The 21,734-nt window shown below is 44.3% G+C and overlaps 1 long non-coding RNA gene across 4 annotated transcripts; it reads right to left on the bottom strand.

Annotated features, from left to right (window-relative positions):
- Positions 1–17,074: 17,074 nt before the first annotated feature.
- LOC128144712 (uncharacterized) lies at positions 17,075–21,677 on the bottom strand. 4 transcript variants are annotated; one of them, XR_008236162.1, is made up of 2 exons: positions 21,565–21,677; positions 17,075–21,100 (listed from the first exon to the last, which is right to left on the bottom strand). It is a non-coding gene; the product is annotated as an uncharacterized LOC128144712 (long non-coding RNA). The 4 variants fall into 4 exon arrangements; XR_008236161.1 differs by having other exon boundaries at positions 17,075–21,097; positions 21,565–21,674; XR_008236164.1 differs by having other exon boundaries at positions 17,075–20,890; positions 21,565–21,666.
- Between the last annotated feature and the right edge of the window lie 57 nt (positions 21,678–21,734).

Below are 21,734 nucleotides of genomic sequence, written 5' to 3'. Positions count from 1 at the left end.
CTCCCAGCCGTAGCTTCCTTTTTTCTCTTCCTTCTTAGATTCACTATGCGTTCAGCTTGGTTTCTGAATGAGGTGGGGTTTATCTGACCCCATTGTCTGTCTGCACACCTTCACTTTTGAACCCTCTGGCTAAATCTGCCTTAACTTGAGAGAGCTACTGATCTCCAAGAGATTGTATTTCTCCACATTCTGGGAAAATAGCAGAGAAGAGACAGACAAATCTGTTGCCCCTCTAGGAGAAAGGTGACAGTGTGAGATGGGAGGTTACCCCCCCGTTTTGCCAGTCTGCGCTCCCTCTTGCTAAGGCGGTGCTCGGGAAGCGTGGGTAGCAAGGTTGGTAGCTGGGTATTAAAGAACGCAGAGGAAGATGAGCCAGGCTGAGTGTGACAGGACTCTTGGGCAGATCGGATGCCAGACTGCGGAAATTAAGAGTCACAAGTGACAGCTCACAAATTGAATGGTCTGTAAATTATTTTGGGGGGGGGGACAGTTTGATCATGACTCGCAGTCCTCGTGCAGATCTAAGTTCTGAAGAGCCAACTGAATCGAATGAGCCAAATTTGGCTGAGCCAAAACTGAGAAGAAACTTTGGGACTTGGCGCACTGGTGGTAAGAGCTCACTTCCTCGCAGCATTTCCTCCCCAGATGTCCAATGAATATTTCACCAGCCTACCAGCTTATCTCACCCAGGGCAGCTGTGAAAGCTCATATCAAGTCCAGCTTCTAAAAGTACCTTTCCACCTGGTGTTGGATTTTTCCCTCTTCCCTCAGTGATAAATTCAGTAAAACTTTCATAGTTGTTTCAGAAATAGGATACACCAAATCCCAGGTCTTAAAAATGAAGGCTGCTGTATGTGACGTCTTATAAACATAAAAGTAGGACAAGAAATATGAAAATCAAATCCCATGGCCCACTCAGTTGTGGGAATTTCTTTCATTATAATAGCAAGTGCAGCTAACGTAGCTTAGCTACAGCTAAAATGGTTCACATGCGTGTTCCATTTTCTTATTCACAGCTCCCTTGCTATTTAAAAAAGCTTAATTTAAAAATGTTTTCCCCGTATACTCATCCCACAATCACATTGGCCAGCTCCTCCAGCATCTTCAGGTAAATCCTACCCAAGGCCATGGTTTTGAGTACATCCAACTTCTTCCAAGTCTCTAACTTGTTTGACCCCTTTCCACTGAGGGAGGGCTGCCCCTCTCCATCCCAAATCATGCCAGTACCAGAGCAGCCTTTGATTGTGAATACTGAGGCGAAAAAAGTCATTGAATACTTAAGCCTTTTTTGTTCCATTCTAACTAGGGTTTCTTCTCCACCTGTCGATGGGCCCGTACTTTTCCCGAACTTACGTTGAAATCAGCATTTCCACAGAGCCTGCCTGGTTCCCATCAGTGCCCCTCAGCAGTCCCAGCTCCAGCTGGGCTTTGGCCCTCCGGATTTTGACACCAAGTACCTAACACTGCTTCATACTGCCTGTCCTTGCTCCTACCTCTCCTCCACTCCCTTCTTGCGTGCTAGTTCAACGAGAAGCTCCCTGCCTAGCCCTGCAGACCTTCTTCTGAAATTCCCAGTCTTCCCACAAGATGGTTCATTCCTGACCTTTAGAAACCAGCCGGCTCTCCTGGGCACCCTTCCCCTTCTCGGCAGCTCCCCGGGGAATGATTCCTGGCTTTCCTGCCAAATGCCGTATTGCCACGCCAGCAGGCATCTGGGTGGTTGAACGTCGTCCCCCCCAGGAGGAGGGCCTGCAAGCAGAAGCCTGCTGCTAGCCGGGAGCTTCTGCTGGTTCCCTGGGAGCAAGCACCTTTTTGCCGTGGGTAAGCATTGCCTGTCCGCACCACCAGGCATCGCCAGCCATGGCTGCTATCAAACTGAATAATAGTTTGCTGCTGAAGAGGCTAGTTAGTCTTCTATTTTCAGATCAGTGAGAGCCTTTCTATCAATTGCAGTGAGACTTAATACAACGAAAATGATACTTCTTAAAAAATCCGGAGCTTTGAACTCCTATCTGAAAATAACAGGAACATCAACCCAAATTACTGCTTATCAATTGCTGATGTAATTGGAAGACGGTTTACATGCAGTACAGCTTTCCAGTTTGCTTTAATTTTTAATTATTTTCTGGCATTACACCCATATGTCTTACCCTACTGCAGTCAAAGACTTCTTTTTTAATTTTGATACAGCATCTGGGTCTTGGGAGGGAATGCTGGCGGTTAAAAAAAAAAAAATAGTATTGTTCAGAGATTTTTTTTAGAGTTAAATAAGAAAATGACCATGTCTGTACTATGACACTTCTATTAAGCTCAGCTACACTTTGTTCAATCTGTGATTACAAAACCACTGTTTAGTAAAAGCTAAGATCCATTTGAATGCATTGTGGGGGCAGGGAAGAGTTTTCAGCATAGTGGTAATGGAGCCTTATGTCCCTGACAACAATAGCATGTCTGAGAAATCTCACTCTGGGATAAAAATGGTATAATTATGGGGAAAAAAAGATATATTGGCTTGGCACTGGCAGCAGTTTGTCAGGCTGGGTGGCTAAACCAGTATGGTCTGCATCAGTGAGACATGGCCTTAATACTATGTTGCGCTACATTAATGTTTTTATAGCATCTGGAATCTTCAGTGCTGAAATTCAGATTCAAAAATGTGGAACCTGATGAAAAAGTGGTTACCTTTGAGACTCTTCTTATCTGAAAGACTTTAAGACTCCTTTTTCCACAGGAAAAAAAAAAGACATCCCTGTATTAAGCCTGCAGAGCTGCTGAGTGTGGTACACGTCCTGTATTAAGCCTGCAGAGCTGCTGAGTGTGGTACACGTGTTTTAAGTAGTTTTAGTCTGTGGGGTCAAAAAATAAAGGTGGAGAGTGTTGGTTTTAATGTTAACATCTATATTCTTCCCTTTCTATACCATTCTTTTTGGTCCTTGAGGATCACACTCTGCAGATTTTCACTACCACAAATGCTAAATTTAGCATCAGAGATCCTAAAATGAGGTCCCTGTTCCTGGGGATGAATAATGCACTGGAGTGAAGATGGTATAGAAATGCCATTAGTTCTCAGAAATAACTATCATAGAAATTTAGAAATTGGTAACTTTGGCCCATCTAGTCCAATATATCCTATCCCAGTCATGGGGATCAGCCACCAGTAAGGTTTTCTTTCAGAGCTCAGAAGTTGTGTGGTACTTTGCTGTCTTGGTTGCAGTAGAGTGAAAGTCTGCAGTCCCTGAGTATTTTGAGTTTTAAGGACCATGTAGAAATGAAAAGACTTTTTTCCTAATGTCTTACTCCTTTGCTTTCAAGGCTCTGGGTGAATGGTGTTTGTCATGCCACCTCTGTAACGCAATCTGTTTACAAGGCATTATCTTTTATTCCCTACCTTACCCTAGCTGTCTTTATCTAAGCAGGTTTGTACGTTGCCTAAATACCTGAATGCTGCCAGCAGGAACTTGATTCTGGTATCTACAGGGGTATATTACCTTCTAAATAATTACCCACCCTCTCATAGCAAGCCACTGATATTTCGATTTTAGCTTAGCTTTAGTTTCATCTGTTATTGACACTGACGATGTCTGCCCAAGTAGAAAGGTTAGAGACTGACCCAGGAGCAATGGACTGGATGGAATTTCCCAGTGTATCAAGTTCTACCTACCTGCTCTTACAGGCAAACAACCTGCATCTTCCTTTTTACAAACTGGCCAGGTTCTGTTTTAAAACTACGTAGATTCTGTCCTCTCTTACTCCCATTGTTTTACAACAACCAAAACTTTATTGCTCTGATGGTTATAAACCATCCTACCCTTCAATCTACATTTATTCATGGCCAATTTATACTCATTCATTCCTGTGCCAGTATTGTTCTTTAGCATAAGTGGTTCCCTCCCTTCCAGGTGTTTTACCTGTTTTGCATTCACGGAGAGCAACCATGACCTCTTTCAGTCTTTGCTTTTCTAAGCTGAGCAAGCTCTCTTCTCTAAAACACTTTTCGTTACCGTCATCACTTCTCTGCACCTGTTCCAGCCTGAATTCCCTCTCACTCAGTCACTGATGCTCAGAAGTGCGTACAATACTCCAGATAAGGTTTTGGCAGTCACACACACCTGCATGAATATGTCTCATTTTTCCTAAAATTGCCTCAATTGACTCGTCTAAGCACTGCGCTTCAAGGAAGCTTCTCATTAGTGGCTCATACTCAGATTCTGTTCAGTTAATATACCCCAAAGCACTTTATCCCCTCCATCATTCCCACCTGACACTCCCACAACGCTTTCCCCAGGATGTTTCTGCAGGGAATGGTTTCATTCATACAGTTTTAGTCATCTAAACGTGAGTGGCCAGGCTCATCAACTTTAAAGTAGCTGTCCAAGGCGATTTAGGCAGATGAATCCCACTCTCTGATCCATCTCATCTATCTCCAATAAATCTCTAGCACTAACTTGGTGTCTAAAACCAAAGGTCACGCAGACTCTGGGACAAGCGTGGGCCATATTCCCATGTAAATATCCAGCCCTTGCCGAGGACCTTGGCGCTATCCGTCTGTCTTACGCCAGCCCTACATGTCCCATTTCTCCCCACTGTCTCCCCAGTTCTCTCTGAGCTCACATCATGCCTGGCCAACCCAAACAGGTGAAAACCAAAGCTCCCACCCTGTCAATCAGGCTCACCCACTCTATGTAAACACCGACCCCCTCAGCCTTGAATTACCCAACACCTGAGAGGTACACGAGACGTGTTTTCACAGAAACCATTTAGACTAAGTTGCTCCAGATGTTAAGCTCGGATAGAAAAGGATGAACTGGAAGACAGCAATGGGGCTTGTAAGGGATATTAGGGAGAAGATAAGGACTAGACTACTCTTCACTTTCCTGGTCCTGGAACAAATGGATGGACAGACCTAGACCTGAGACAGCTTTAAAGTTTGATGAACTGCTCTGGGGAATCCCCGAGAGCAGAGATTATGGGACAGCTTGGCCATGGCTGCAGGAGGGTTAAGGGGAGCTGCTGGGGAAAACATTTTCTCCAAGATATTAAAGAAACAATAAATACTCACTGTCATGGCTTTCTCTCTCCAAAACTTTAAAGAGGAAAAGGTTTATTGGCATTTCTGTATGATCTGAGCACAAGCCTTTTCTTCCAGGAGCATTTCTCAGATGGTTCCCGAGTGCAGGCATGGGAAGGCCAAGTAGGGCTAGAGCGATGGTGGGGAAACAGCCTTGGACTACACCTCTGTGCTCTTTCTCATTGTTTAAAATGGGCAAAGCCAGGGCAGATGTGGGACAAGCCCACGTTCTCTATGGAAAAGCTGCTGTCGCTATCTAAAAGAAAATCATGGTTAAAAGGCTTAGGAGCCCAGCAGTCATGTCTGCTTTGACAAGGCAGGTGAACAAGGTAGGTCCAGGTCTGTCCATCCATTCCAGGACCAGGAAGGCAGATCCTATGACTTTCTCTGAACCTGCTTATCTGAGCAACTTCCTAGTTGTTGTAGTTTGCCCAGCTGGCCCTGCTCCGAGTTTTGCTTTCAGGCCCGCTCCCAGCCTCTGCCCTGACCACAACCCTCCTGCTCTTATTGCTGCAGGTATTTTGGCACTATGAAGCTCTGGGAGTCGCTTTTTTAGTTGGGTTTGGGGGTGGTTTGGTTTTTTAACATTTCAGCCCAAGGAGTGAAGGTTCACCAGCACACTCCTGACCGCCCACCGGTGTCAGCCAGCATATAGAGGCTTCCCGTGCAATACGCTGAAAGATGCATCGTATTTAGGTACAGCCACCTGTCTGCTGCTTTTTGTGAGGGTCAGCTCTCACTGGATTTTCTCGGGCTCCTCTTGCACCCCTCAGCTTTGAGGCTGCGGTGAGGTCTGTCCGGACACCTCCCAAGGCTGTCTCTAAGACGTGTTGGGCTGGAGGATGGATGGGTATCTCCTGCCATGCCATCCAATGCATGGCTGAGAGCAGAAAGGAGGGCACTCTTCCTTTCTGGGCAAGAAGTGTTCAAAATTAGGGGCAGAGATGTGTGGTATGGAGCCGAAGGATTCCCACCAGGTCCTTAAAATGACTGGGTAATTGTTTTGTGCAACACTGATCTCGTGAGCAAGAATAGTCTTCTGCTGGCTATGTTCTTTGTTCGTCACATCTGCATTCCCTTCGTGACAGGGAATTTAAGGTGCTGAGGAAGGTCTGTGTGTGTGAGCAGCAGCCTGAGACACAGGCCCTGCCAGTGGCTCCCCAGGGGGTTGAGGAGCTTCGTAGAGGCTTGCCCACGAGAAACGTGACCATTTGTTCTCCCACTTGAGAAAGTACTGTCTGAGTGCAGAAAGCCTCTTCTAGATACAACGCTAAGCTTGATTTCAAATGACTAACTTTTTCCTCTCATTCTCGAGTTTATCTTCAGGCAGTGACACAATATACAACCACACATAAACTACACGTATATCCATCTTTCTATTGTTTGCAGGTTTCAAAGACCATTAAAAGTCAACAACACGTATCTCAATATAACAAAATTGTCAGTGATAATTGCCACAATCTACTTTACAATTTTCAGACAGTGATGTTTAGCTGCATTACCATCAAAATGTGCTAAAGTCATGCTAGAAAAACCAATACTTTTCAACCTTAATTAACCCTGCCTCTCTATCCTAGAGAAAGTTTTTTGGAAGTATGTTGTCTGAATGCTTCTGAAAGAAAGGACATTAGATATCTTTTACAAAACAATACAAACTCATAAAGCTGGGATAGCTTTGTATTTTTTATTCTGTCATAGTCCATGCATCCACCTGGCACTTATCACATCATAAGTGCTATAATAAGCATGCCAATGCAGGCATCTATTTAATTTTGGCAAGTCCTTGATTGCAGTCTTTTGTATGGAGGCAGTTCCTGGTGCTTAAGAGTTGCAGCTAGGAATTGTGCTAGACAGTAAATCTAACTGATTTTGAATTGGAAACAATAGCTGTAATGAAGACTTGCATTTTTAAAGGCATGTAATTAACACCAGTATTAGCTTCTTCCTCCAGCTAAAAAGTCAAGCTGAACTACCTTTTATCGTAGAATCACAGAATAGTTTGGGTTGGAAGGGACCTTTAAAGGTCATCTAGTCCCACCCCCCCTGCCATGAGCAGGGACATCTTCAACTGGATCAGGTTGCTCAGAGCCCCGTCCAGCCTGACCTTGAATGTTTCCAGGGATGGGGCATCGACCACCTCTCTGGGGAACCTGTGCCAGGGTTTCACCACCCTCACCATAAAAAATTTCTTCCTTAGATCTAGTCTGAATCTGCCCTCTTTTAGTTTAAAATCGTTACCCCTTGTCCTATTGCAACAGTCCCTGCTAAAAAGTCTGTCCCATCTTTCTTATAAGCCTTCTTTATATATTGAAAGGCCACAATAAGGTCTCCCCGGAGCCTTCTCTTCTCCAGGCTGAACAACCCAACTCTCTCAGCCTTTCCTCACAGCAGATGTGTTCCATCCCTCTGATCATTTTCGTGTCCCTGCTCTGGACCCGCTCCAACAGGTCCATGTCTCTCCTGTGCTGAGGACCCCAGAGCTGGACGTAGAACTGCAGGTGGGGTCTCACCCGATCGGAGCAGAGGGGCAGAATCCCCTCCCTCGACCTGCTGGTCATGCTGCTTGGGATGCAGCCCAGGACGCGGTTGGCTTTCTGGGCTGCGAGTGCACATTGCCGGGTCATGTCCAGCTTTTCATCCACCAGTACGCACAAGTCCTTCTTGGCAGGGCTGCTCTCAATCCCTTCATCCCCTAGCCTGTATCGATACTGGGGGGTTGCCCCGACGCACGTGCAGGACCTTGCACTTGGCCTTGTTGAACCTCATGAAGTTCACATGGGCCCACTTCTTGAACTTGCCCAGGTCCCTCTGGACGGCATCCCGTCCCTCAGGTGTGTCAACCACGCCACTCAGCTTGGTGTCATCTGCAAACTTGCTGAGGGTGCACTCGATCCCACTATCCATGTCATTGAAGATATTAAACAGTACTGGTCCCAATACGGACTTCTGAGGGACACCACTCATCACTGATCTCCATCCAGACATTGAGCCGTTGACCACTACTCTCTGGATGCGACCATCCAGCCAATTCCTTAGCCAGCAAATAGTCCATCCATCAGATCTGTATCTCTCCAATTTAAAGAGGAAGATGTTGTGGGGGACCGGTCAAAGGCCTTACAGAAGTCCATGTAGATGACATCTGTAGCTCTTCCCTTGTCCGCTGATATAGTCACTCCATCATAGAAGGCAACTAGGTTGGTCAGGCAAGACTCACCCTTGCTGAAGGCATGCTGGCTGTCTCAAATCACCTCCCTGTTCTCCATGTGCCTTAGCATAGCTTCTAGGAGGATCTGTTCCATGATCTTCCCAGGCACAGAGGAGAGGCTGAGAGGTCGGTAGTTCCCAGGGTCCTCCTTTGTACCCTTTTTAAAAATGGGTGCAATGTTTCCCCTTTTCCAGTCACTGGGGACTTCCCCTGACTGCCACAACTTTTCAAGTATCATGGAGAGTGGCTTGGTAACTACATCAGCCAATTCCCTCAGGACTCTGGGATGCATCTCATCAGGTCCCGTGGACTTATATATGTTCATGTTCCTCAGGTGGTCTCAAAGCTCTTCTCTTACAGTGGGGGGGGCTTTGCTCCCCCAGTCCCCGTCTTGCAGTCCATCCACTCGAGAGGTGTGGGAAGAGAGGTTGCCAGTAAAGATTGAGGCAAAAAAAGTTGAGTACCTCAGCCTTCTCCTTGTCTGTTGTTACCAGTTTGCCTGTTGTGTTCATCAGAGGGGGTTACACTTTTTTTGACCTTCCTTTTCTGGCTGACACACCTGTAGAAGCTCTTCTTATTATTCTTTGTGTCCCTTGCCCTGCATCTTGGCCTTCCCAACCCCACCCATACACAACCACGCAGCATCCCTATAACTCTTCCCAGGATACCTGTCCCTGCTTCCACTGCCCGTGCATTTCCTTCTTGCCCTTTAGTTTGACCAGCAGGTCTTGACTCATCCATGCCAGTCTCTTGCCTTCCTTTCCTGATTTCTTACACCTGGGGATCGAGAGTTCTTACACTCTATGGAAATTATATTTCTTCTGCTTTGCTGACAACTATAAAGCATGCAGGTCAGCTGCTGCCCAGGTACTGTTTTGAATATTGCTCCTACAAATTGTTAGCCCCCGAGAGAGAAGCAGCACGTCAAATAAGTAGATGTGCCAGGAACCAATGGATGAAACAAACACATAGCTTATATGGGGGCTTGATCTGAGACATTCCCATTAGAAAACTTGGGCCCTCCTCTGTTTTGTAAGGCAAAATTACATAGTGCCTAAGACGAGTTGTCTTTCTGTAGTTTCTTCACTTTTGTTATATTTTGTATGTATGTTTAGCTAATGCACACAGTATCAAACGTGGAAATGGCTTAGGTGTCCTTTATGCTCCTCCAGCCTTTAGATGTAGAAATTGTTAGCTTGAACACACCCTGTCCTGGTTTCGGCTGGGATGGAGTAAATTTTCTTTCTAGTAGCTGGTATAGTGTTATGTTTTGGGTTCAGTATGAGAAGGATGTTGATAACACACTGACGTTTTCAGTTGTTGCCAAGTAGTGTTTAGACCAAGTCAAGGATTTTTCAGCTTCTCATGCCCAGCCAGCAAGAAGGCTGGAGGGGCACAAGAAGTCAGGAGGGGACACAGCCAGGACAGCTGACCCAAACTGGCCAAAGGGGTATTCCATACCATGTGATGTCATGCCCAGTATATAAACTGGGGGGGTTGGCCTAGGGGTGGATCACTGCTTGGGAACTAACTGGGCATCGGTTGGCTAGTGGTGAGCAATTGTATTGTGCGTCACTTGTTTTGTATATTCAATTCTTTTTTTATTATTATTGTTGTTGTTGTTGTTGTTGTTGTCATTTTATGATTGTTATTATTATCATTATTATTTTCTTCCTTTCTGTTCTATTAAACTGTTCTTATCTCAACCCATGAGTTTTACTTTTTCTCCCGATTCTCTCCCCCATCCCACTGGGTCAGGGGGAGTGAGACCGCGGCTGCCGCGTGCTTAGTTGCCGGCTGGGGTTAAACCACAACACACCCCTATGAAGGCACAAGACTCAATTCAGTTATTACAATTTTTTTAACATCACCAAATACAAAATAGAACAATATTATGGTTGACAAAGTACTAACGCTTATGGTTTTGAACAATTTAAAAACAATCTATCCATCAAGAAGGCTGAGTTCCTAATTCTTGTAATGCTGTTTACTTATTATTTCTATCAGTTTTTATTTTCCAGATACTGTTTTCTTAGCTGAAATCTCCTTCAGCTTGTTTACCAAGCTCAGTATCTGCTAGTAGTAACAGTGAAGAATGATTTACTTGAGCTTTCTCTGGGCCAAACCCTGAGGTTTCTAGTTAAAGTTTATTTAGTTCTTCATCAGCCAAAACTTCTGACATGAGCTTTCAATGGTCTTTGCCTTTCAAAAGTCATAAGTATAAGCCGTTTTATAGGATGCAGAGCAGTTTATGAGAAGAGTTCACCAAACTGTATGCAGAGTTAAAAAGCAAGGCTGAGCATGAACCTTTTCAATGCCACTGTGGGATGGAAGATGAAGTCTCTCCCAGTCTTGTTTATGACACAGCCCTTGAAGCATGGAAATTTTCGTTCTCTAAGTTAAAGTCCTTTACCAGTCCATGAGTAAAAGGAAGTATTCATTGATCTTCATTAATCATTACAGGCTGGAAAAGAAATACTCGGATGTTTTCACAGGAAATGTGTATATTGGTGTAGTCCATTTAAGCCAGAGATATAAACATCTAAGCTAGTCATTGCAAACTTTCTTCACCCTGCATTCATCCTATCCTGAACCTAGGGAGATTCCTAAAGCAGGATTAAATTAGACTGCCATGGTCTGCACCATTAGAATGACTGAGTCATCTCCATACTACCCTAAAAATGCCCACAGAGCCAGCATCTGATGCTGAGTACAGAAACAATGTCTTTTAAATGCATGGTGTTACACCAGAGAGCTGTTTTGACAGCTCTTAAGTTGAAGGATGCTATGCAGCAATCCTCTATGGATGAACTTTGCCATTATAAAATGAAAGTTAAGAAGTTAGATTGAGTTTTGCTCCTGTAGGTATTTATTTGAATTATGCCTATGGTTTCAATGGGAAAAGAATTGTATTCATTGTTTTAATGTACTAGTACATTACCTTCCCATGTACCTGGTATTTAAATGAAATGTTGCCATCACTTTTCACAGTTTGTTTATAAGAAGATACATTCTACAATTGAAATTAATCCCGGGGAGAAGAGTTATAAAAGAGTATTGTTAATGTTGTTGTCACATAAATTTCTAGAATTCCTTGCTTTTTCCTACAGAAATATGCAGTTCTATCATTAAAATGCATGCACATCATTAAAAGTGTGACAAATAAAAAAACGATTGAGTCCATGAGACTTTAGAAATATGGCAGCATGTTTTCCTCCTGCATCCTAACAAAAGGGTAAAAAATCAGCAAGGGGTAGCTCCAAACTAAACCTCTAGAAGGAGGAACTAAAAACAAACAAGCTAAAGGCAGAAAATAAGATTAGATCTGATATTAAATAACTTCTAAGGGTTACAAAAAAATAAATTGAAACTAAGGCAACGCTACTTAAACATCCTGAGGAAAACCACACGATTGAAACAATCTGTATCTTTTTACTTATTATTGTTTCTTGTGTGTGTTCTTCCTTGCTCTAAATATTTAGAGCCATTCATTGCATTCAAGTATGCCTTATCTTTGCATTATGGACACAACTCCACTTTGCTTAGGCGAGTCAGTGGCAGTCAAAGCTTTAAATCCCCAGAAAATGCAAAGTGGTTAAAAAAGCTGGAGCCCCTCTCATCTTCTGCCAGCAGAGGATCTGGCCCCTGGGTACTTAAATAAAGAAGGAGAGCCAAAAAAAGTATGTTGTCAGGAAAAGTCTCCATTTGCTGCTACTTTGCCAGTCCAAACTAAACTGTGACTTTTTTTTTTTTTCCTTAAAATACGCGTAAAATATGTCATGTAGACATCAAAAATACTCTTTGTGGGTAAGAGAAAATCTGCCCGACCTCAGAGGTACATGGAAAACAACGGATAATGAAAGGGACAAAAGAGGGACCATTTGCACACTGACTTCCCACAAGACTCCTTCACTTCAGCTTGCGGAGACATTCGGGGGCAGGCCAAGGAAGAAAAATAACAGCGTCTGAACAATGGATCTGCGGCCAAACCAGGGCTTGCTGACACCACCGGTACTGCGTCAGCTGCTGAGGTTAAGGTAACTGCTCAGCCACCCCAGACAACCAACGACGAGACCACCACCGTGGCCTCGTATGAAAGAAGGAAACTATTCAGCAGGGCAGCTCTGCAAAAATCTTACGTATTCCTGCTTTACACAACATCTTCCCTAGGATAACAAAGTGCAGAGTTATTTCAGACTCTTCATTTCCTTTTTGCTTCACGAATAGGAGTACTTGTACCTGCTACAAAGGTGGGGGGAATATTTAAAGCCCCGAAGTCGTGGCCAAATAGGAGAAATAAACATAACTACTTTACTTCGGACCTAACAAGTGAGTCAGCAGTCAGATTCTATTTCCCCTGCTGAAGTCAGAAAACAAATTAAGCTGACAGCGTGCCTCTTATGGTGGTGACATCACTGAGAGTGGAGTTATTTTCAGTCTCCACAGCACTGGCAAAGGAGAAGCATAAAAGAGAGAAAGGGAAGCTTAACTTTTTCTCATGCCTACTCCTCATATATTTGCTTTGCACCCACTCCCTCAAGTTAGGTATTTTTTGCAATTGTCATTCTGGGCTTAAAAGTATATATGCATTTTTCAAAGGCTTGTAACTGAATAAAACTTTTTTTCTTTCTTTAGGGAGCACCAATACATAAGGTTTACAGCAATTTTAGCCTTGTATTAAGTGGGAACAAGTCCTTCAAATACTTTAGAATTGCACCTAAATAAGACAGGGAAGAGTTTAAACCGTTTGCCCAAACATTCAAAAGTGACTTTATATGGAGTCTGCCAGCCTTTAGATGCCCAACCTGTGAGCCCCAGAGGACAGTATAGAACGGGGCTCTACATCTGCAAAAATATCTCTCTCTCAAGTGCACTCCTCCTTACTTTTAAAGCAGAGGTGGAAAAGCTGCTGCTTTTTGACAGTACAAAAGCTGTGTTTTGAAGAGTTTTCTAACTTGGAAAAAATACACTCTCTGGGACAGCAGCTGAGAGACACTATTAAGGTGGACACAAGAAAACTCGAGGGCATTTAGGGAAGAGCAGGGCTTTCTACGTGAGAAGCCTGAGGCACAAAGTGGCATAAAAAATGCATGAGGCTGAGAAACACTAGGAAAGAAGATGCAGAAGGATACAGAACCATGAACAAGGTAAAGGCTAAAATGAGAAAAGTGAAATAATCCGGGACGGAGGTCTGCTGAGCCACGAATCTGAGTAAGAGGCAGAAAGAAGTGAAGGTACAGAACTGTCAAGAGAGACGAGAGCAGTCTGGCTTTGCCGGCGAGTGACGAGACACGAGGTGATGAGAACGTTGCAGCAACGGGACTGCCGGTCCTGGCAGTGGCAACAGGCAGGAGATGCTGAATTGCAAATACGCAGCTCCTGAAGGTACACCATTTAATGAGAAGCTGATGACTTGACAAGGAGGATTAGAGAGGTTTCTTGTACGGCAAGTGGGAAGTTATTAAGAGGAAGGGTTGAGGTGTGAGAAGGGGAAGCAAAGTTTTGGATGCACCACATGCCAAGTGCCAGCTTGGAGCTGAGAGAGAAGGATGAAGAATACCTTGAAAGAAACACAAGAACAAAGCTGAGAACCAGGTCTGTCTTCAGAAGATAAAATGAAAAAGAAGAAACGTACAGAGGATTAAGCAGACTGAGAAAAGGCAGTGGGAGCTGGCTGGAAGGAAATTAGTGACAGATTTCCTGCTTGTCTCCAACCCAGTGTGGAATGTAACCCTTTAAACAAGAGCATTGATGTGTCACTAATGTAAAAGGAGTTTCTGTGGACTAACGTGGACAAACTTTGTCATATAGATGAGTGGTGCTGTAAGGAGCTCATAAAGGATCTCTTTGTCCTGAGAAAGCATTAAACCAAAAAGAGATCTGTAGCAATGAAATTAATAATTAAAGAATCCTTGCAACAGACCAATTCAGCACTCCCTGGTGATGGCCATCTTATTGCAATTTACAGTCTCTCTTAACCAATGTCATTTGTAGTGGTTCTAGAAAGCACAAAGGAATGAGACACTGAAATACTGCAGGAACACTGTCAACACTGATCAAAGCCCTCGTCGCAGCTTTTGTTCAACTAGGGCAAGCAACTCGTTTGTGCGCAGCAGAGGAGCATTCATTCTGGTGAAGCAGGCAAAACAACGTCATTCCTTCCTGAAAATTGTGATTTTTAAAATAGCTTCTTTGAAGTCAGACAAAGTTTCAGGTTTGCTGAAAGTGAATGAGTAGAGGAGGAACATGATCCTGACAACTCATTTAATCCTTTCTACTGTCTGTGGTGATGTAATACCAAAGACTCTATTAACTTGCAGGCCCACTCATGAGCTGAAAATTTGCTTCTTACTGCAAACATTTAGCTGAAGCCATTGGAAATTTTATCTCGTTGTAATGGATTTAATGAGACAGGGAATGATTGTTTGTTTCATTAGTCTTGTATCAAGTGACTCTCAAAAAGAAAATATTGGCAGATTTCTACAATTGCTTAGAGCATCTCTATGACTTACCACTGTTAACACATCAGCCTTTCCGATTTCCTGTGATTCACTAAATATTGACACAAAAATTCTTACATAGGATTAACTGGCTATTCATTTCTAAGACACAACTGCTCCTTATATGCTCTTTAGCATTGTTTTGCTCTCTTTCCTCTTCCCTGTTTAAAGAGCCATCTCCTATTCTAAGCCTCCCCTTTCCGTCTCCTCCCACACCTTACGCTACCTTCCTTCTCACTTACTGGAGAATGACCAACAAGCCAAAAACCTTCCACAACCTCCCCTCCTCCACCCACAGTATCTTGCCCGATCTAGCAGTAGGTCAAGTCCCTACCACTTCTCAGCTTAGGCACACCATAGCCCAGAACCTTTTACAGCTCAGACAGCACAGCCTGTACCGTTCCCGACTCACCTGTCACATACATACCTTTTTGCAACACCGCAGCTCCAAATGAGGGACCGTGTCTTAACATAGCCTTCAGCTGCAATACTGGATAAATGTTGCTGCCTCCTCATCTTGCTACTCCTTTTGGCAAGGTTGTGACTCTGGAGCAAGGCCCTGAGGATGTCTTTGCTCCATCAAACAGGACAAAGTGGGTCAACACAGCAGGGGCAGAGTGCAGTACCCATAAGGGGGACAGGGTTGTTTCAGCTAACACGTTTCTCTCCGCTCCTTCCAGATAACGAGCTGGCTTCCACCACGTTCATGCCTCCCTCCCGTAAGCACAGACTTTGGGTGATGGAAATGAGCACTCACTGTGGAACCGTGTCACCGCACGGTCCTGGAATGATTGCGGGGGATCTAAAACGTCCATCTTCAGAGTAGGCACCTTTTCACCAGCGACTCACCCATGGGACACAAGGAAGTGTGCTAGTACGCTTTGGAGTTTGCCAACCCCCAGCTCATACTGAGCGGTGAAGAAACACTTCAGGGTAAGTCAACCACCAGTGAACCTCATTTTTCACAGAAGTCACATACGAACAATACATGGGAGTGTGAACCCGTCACATACCTGAATTATGAGGGGGCCAGGGCTCACGGCAGGAATTCCCCAGCTGCACTGGAACAGCAGACATCATACAGGGAGATGGGGAAAATACTACATACATACAGCCTGTTGTACAACATGCACAGTTACGATCCCTTGTGATGTACATTTGATGATGGAACAAGTTTTATTGATCACTGGAGAACATATACGGGCATGGTCACAAACCTGGGCCCCCCTCTGAGTGGCACCGCTTGGTTTTCTGCAGGGCAAAAGACAAGGCACAAACGAGAGATGCTGGTGGAAGCGCGAGTGAACTGTCTTGAGAGAACACATGGATCTTTCAAACCAGCAGAGGCAGCAAACTACATTTTTAGGTCTGATCACTTCAACAGCAGGTATTTCAGAACAGAGCAGCAGACTGGTGGGAATGAGGATTGGGTGTTGTCAAGCAGGATAAAGGACAGCTGTTAGCTCAGTCAGGAGAATCCTGTTGAGTGTAATTAAGGGTCAGGAAAGGGAAAGTAAAGCTTTCTAGATTTAAAAGGCATTCTTGGCTAAGACACAGTGGATAATCTATAAAAGGAAGTGAAGAGTAAGATTGTTAGAGTAGATGATTTGGTGGGTAGCTTTTGAAGAGACCAAGGGATGACATTAAAACTATTTAATTGGGAGAGCATAAAATCAGGAAATTAAGGTAGTAAGGTTAGCTCCCAAAAAGCTAGATAAACTGGGCTTTGCTTGTCAGTAGCAACTCTTTAAATCAGACCTAATTTGATGACAATAATAGAAAGGTATGTGACCCTTAAACTCCTAGGTCTGGGGGACGAGACGTGTAAGGTATATATAATGCTGTGGCCTCCTCTAGGCCTGGTTGTGTTTTATAGCAGTGACTTGTGAAGCTGACATGTTTGTTATTGCTACACTATCTTGTATAATATAATACCATATTCTACCTCTATCACCTTTGTATCTTTTTTTTTTTTCTTTTTTGTGAACAGCTAGCTTGTGTCATATTTAACCCAGGAGAACACCGACCCTTGGGGACTGATCCTTGTTCATACTCTGCTGTTTCCTTTTTGTCTCAAAATACCACGATCTGAAATTCTGATCTGCCTCTCAATGCTCCACCATAATGGGGTGACAACTTGTATTGAGTTTTAAGATTTCAAAAGTTTCAAGATTTCAAAGCTCAGCAAAAGGTTTCTCATACTCTGCGGTGAACAGGATAAGCTTTGTCACTCAGAAGATAAATCTGAGCTATCTGTATGTACAGAAACACTAAAATGAGAACATATGTTGGAGACAGGTATGCTGTAATGAGACCATATTTTATTGAATTCCAGATTTCCACTCAGGATGTAGAAACCACAGGCACAATATTTCCTGCTAGTATAATGACCACAGATAAAACTCAGAGCAGTAATACCATTGAGCCTGATCCATTAGGCTTTACTCTTTCAGTGCAATTTTATGCAAACATACATATGTCCAGAAAAGCTACAGTTTTAAGCAGTGAGTCAGACACCATATCTCTAATATACGGAGCATTTAGAAGTATTCTCGTTGTCATTACCATGTCCTCTACTACACTTGCAGGATCAGAACTTCAAAGAAGAGCCTGCCAGAGGAAATTGTAGGAAATGTTTGCATTCCTGTAAGATTCCATCATCCAGGGGCCTGTAATGGTGAAAGCACCCTTCAGCAGATGTTGTTTGAAAGGTCAGGTTAAGTCTTAATACACAATAGCCATTCATTTCAGTTCTTCCCTTTTTAATTATCGATTAAAACTTTCTTTAAACCTGGTTCCTATAGCCGATCCTTCTGGTGTCTCTGCTATGACAACTCACACCAGCTGGAAACTTCTTGCAGCACTTTGTCTCTCTCCCCCTGGTCTTTGTCAGCTTTCCAAACATCGGTGAAACCATCCTTTTGATACCCCAATGAGGTTAAGGAGATGTTCTTTATATTTGCAACTAAAGCATGGAGCAACCAGTTCTAATTAGCACTAAGGCTTCCTTAGTCTATTTTGGCAGGATGTATTTACACTTCTCCAATCAAGGCCTCTTCACACTTTTGAAAACATCATTAAGAAAGACTAAGGCTCCTTAGTTGAATCTCATCTATATTAGGTGACTTGCTAAATTACACAGTTGTCCTTTGTGATCTGCTAGGAACTGAACCCAGGTGTCTTGAGAGTAAGAGACTGTCTGCATCTACTAGCTGTACAAATAAAATGTATCGATTTTTTTTTTTTTAACTCCTTGGAGGTTTTTCCCATGTAAATTTGGACAGTAACTTCTGTATATTTTCTTGTGTATTAAATTCAAATCATACACCTCAGTATTGTGGTTGTAATACTTGAAACTGAATTTCACACTTTTGGAATGCATTTACTTTTTCATATGCTACTCATTTTAATCCAGAAGATACTGCATTATAATTCACACCTAACACACTACTACACCTTCTAGAGGAGTGTCGGATTGTGGTTTTTGTTGCCATAAATAGTTTGCTTTCCCCCCCTTCTATTTATATTTTAAAAATGCAAGTTCAAGCTCCCAAATATTATTCTGATAGTAATAATAGCAAACTAATCCCGTTTTACACTTCTTATTTTTGGAGTATGACTATGGTGATTTACTAACTCTGCCGTGAATTCTGCCTTAATTGCAAAGAGTAAGTAGGTACTACTCCAAAGCTAGGCAAAGCATTAGATACCACCGACCATAAGCAAGCTTCCCCAATTTCTGCTACTCACACATCAAGACGCCTTCTGTGGAGAAGACAGGTAAGTCCTACTAAGCTGATGTCTCCCTTTCAATAGGGTGACATTTTAGTGAGATTTGTTAGAAGCGAGATCAAAAAATGGTGCAGCTCGTGAAGCCCACCAAATTCATGTGATGACAGGTTAACAGGATTTTATACAGCACTATCGTTTCAGTGCCACACGCTACCCTTTTCCTAACGAATGTGATCACAAATTTTCCAGTGCAATGCATGTAAAACATCTCTGTGGACACAATACGATTGCAACCACTTATGCAAAGGTGAAATAAACCCCCACAACCAAGTCTGGTGACAGACAGTTATTCGTGGTGACTACAGTCAAGTAGCGATGGCTGTGCCTAGAGGGAAAGAGGGTAAAAGGAAAGGCCTGCTGCCATGGGTGAAAGCATGATCTTGCTTTGGCCTGAGACAAAAGAAATGAAAAACAGGAGCTGCTGTCTTGAGGCAAAATATCTTCAGCGTCTTACCTCTCACCGGGAGGACGATCCAAGTCTGAGCTTAGCAGGATCTGAAAGTCAGAATCCCCCGCATCTTCCAGAGATTAACTGATATGTTTCTCTTCCCCATGGAGACAATTTCCAGATGATTTTCTTGCCCTGAACTCTGTCCTTGCATAGTAGCTCCTATTAAAATCTTGATGCAGCTTTCTCCTTTATAAAATTTAAATGTGTGGTGTGATAATACTCAAACCCCTGAACAATGAAACGGCATACTTCCGCCTACCCTCTGTAGTTCAGTGCCTGAGAAAAGGTCAGATTTCTATTGTTTGCAGCCCTCTTATATGCTAGCACATAAGATCTTTGCCCTTGTTTTTTCTGGATTCGTAGGACACGTACAGGGAAGGACAAAAGATGACCACACAAAATTTAGAGATACTAACTGAAATGTGACACCCACTCTCCTTCTAAAGAGAGTTTTAATTCAAACAAGTCATTTGGAATAGGCACCTATGGCAGGAAAGGACTAGACAACTATGAAAGGAAAAGAGGAGATCATGGAATTTTTTATTTAGAGGAAGGAAGTCTAATATAAAGAGGGATGGCTTGAACTATGTTAAATGCAAGCCTAGGGTTAGGGTTTTCTCCCTGTTATCGTCGCCACTTTTCAGCTGCTTAGGTTCTTCTCCCTAATGGCACATCTCAGATGTACGTGCCTCACTGTGTGTAGTTGATGTAGGCAGGTACAAATGCATGAGCTTTGATAATGTAAAGCGAATTATCCCTGTGAGGGAGTAGAAAATGATGTTTCCAGAGGGATGGAAGGAAACATTTTTTTCATCGTGGATTTCTACATGAACTCAAGGATTTTTAAAAAAGTCCTGATTTGTGTGTCAAACACATAATGTACGACTGCTGTGAATATCTATGAGTTTTCTATTCAACATTCCAGCAGCCAGTTTGAGGCTGAAGTGACCTGGTACTGATCAGACTACAAAAAAATTATTCCTTGTTATTAACATCATGCTATTAAGCATAAATGCTGCCAAGCACTACTGAATTACCTGTTTTCTGTTACCTTGCTCTAAATTTCATACCAATAACTGGCCAGAGTTTTGCAAATTGTCTGTTTTTGAAGGAATCAGTCCCGACCTCTCTTCAACCTTTAACTCAAATTTTGATAGCATTTGTTGTTGGGGTTTTTTTTTGCGGACAACAGAAGGTAAAAAGGGTAGGGTTAGTTTTGACGTAGATCTATTCCCCAGTCTAACTCACCACGTGGCAGCACAAGCAATTGCACCACTTCAAAAGAGAGGCTGATGCAAGGGCCAGATTGAAGAGCAGTGAGCAAGGGGAGGGCACAGCTGCTTCTCCTGGCAGTGGTGACGGCTTCAAGGGATCATTCAGCTCTGACCTTTTACTCCAGATATGGAAGCCTCTGTAGTACCGGCTGAAGTCTGATTCATTATGAGCAACTGCCTATCCACTCCTTTGTAGAGAGGTATTTATGCTTACATGAATATAAAGTGAGATCAAAAACGCTACCAAGCAGAGACAGAAGTAGCCTGTGTTCATCACAGTGCTGTGTGCATGCACGCACACACACATTTTTCATTACTAGCACTCTTGCCATTCCTCCCACCCCCCAAAAAACTCCAAATATTTAAAGAATGTTAACTTTTATGAAGGATGGAACAAAGCATGTGACCTGTCAAAATCTAGAAACGCTTTGGGACAGTGGGGGCTGTTGAAAACACAGCGGGGGCCTTCTCAAGCACAGTTCTGAAAAATTTGGCTTTGACACCAGTACCCGCCTTGAGCCGCTGGTCTAATGTTTCAAGGATTCTTCTGCATCAGCCAAGCCATCTGACGTTGCCAAAGGATGGGTGTTTATTACAGCGCTTAACGTTTTAAGAGAACCATGTAAGACCGCATAGGTTCGTGGATCTCGGTATACGTTTAAGTCGGCTGTTTGTGCACTAGCTTACAGCTGAGGATAAAAAGTAAAGTCAGGGCTGTTTTCAGAACCTGTGGGGGTTTTTTTGACAGCTTTACCTTCACGTCTCCTGGCCTGCCGAAGTATGACTTTCCCGCTTCGAGGCAACCCGCTGCTGAAACGGTATTGCCATAAAAACAAATTCCTGCATCTTAATTCCTTTCCCTCTTCGCCTAACCGTACCCTGCCCGGCACCACGCCTCCGAACTCCTCCATCCGCCCTTCTGCTCGTCCAAACCAACCCCCGCTCCCCTCAGCTCCCCGGCCTCAGCACCGACAGCCCCGGCCGGGCTTCCCAGCCCTTCCCGCCGGGGCCGGCCTGACCCAACCGGCCGCCCTGAGGGGGAAATCCCCACACGGGCGCCTCGCCCGCCGCTGCCCTACACAACGCTGGGCGAAACCTACACCGGCAGCCCCGGCCCCGCTCCGGCCCGCCGTCACCGAGCGTGTGTGTGTCGTCCCCCCCGCTGCCCGACGGCCAGGGGCGGCGGCAGGGCCGCGCCGGCGACTGACCCGCTGCCGCCCGGGCCTCCGGCAGACGCCGCGCTCCAGACTCCCGCTCCGCCGGCCCGGGCGTACCTCAGCGCCCCCGGCCCGGCACCTGCGGTCGGGGAAGGGCCGGGGCGGCGGTATCCCCGCCCGGCGGTGGCGACGCGCAGGCGCCGTTGAGTCGGGCAGGTAGGACCGGGGCGGCCATGTTGTGAGCGGAAGCCGGGCCCGGAGCGGCGGGCCGGGCCGGGGGGAGGGCG

Source organism: Harpia harpyja, chromosome 8, assembly GCF_026419915.1.
Source record: "Harpia harpyja isolate bHarHar1 chromosome 8, bHarHar1 primary haplotype, whole genome shotgun sequence".
NCBI classification, from domain to species: Eukaryota; Metazoa; Chordata; class Aves; order Accipitriformes; family Accipitridae; genus Harpia; species Harpia harpyja.
The sequence above is the reverse complement of the archived record's forward strand: the minus strand, read 5'-3'. Positions and strand labels throughout refer to the sequence as shown.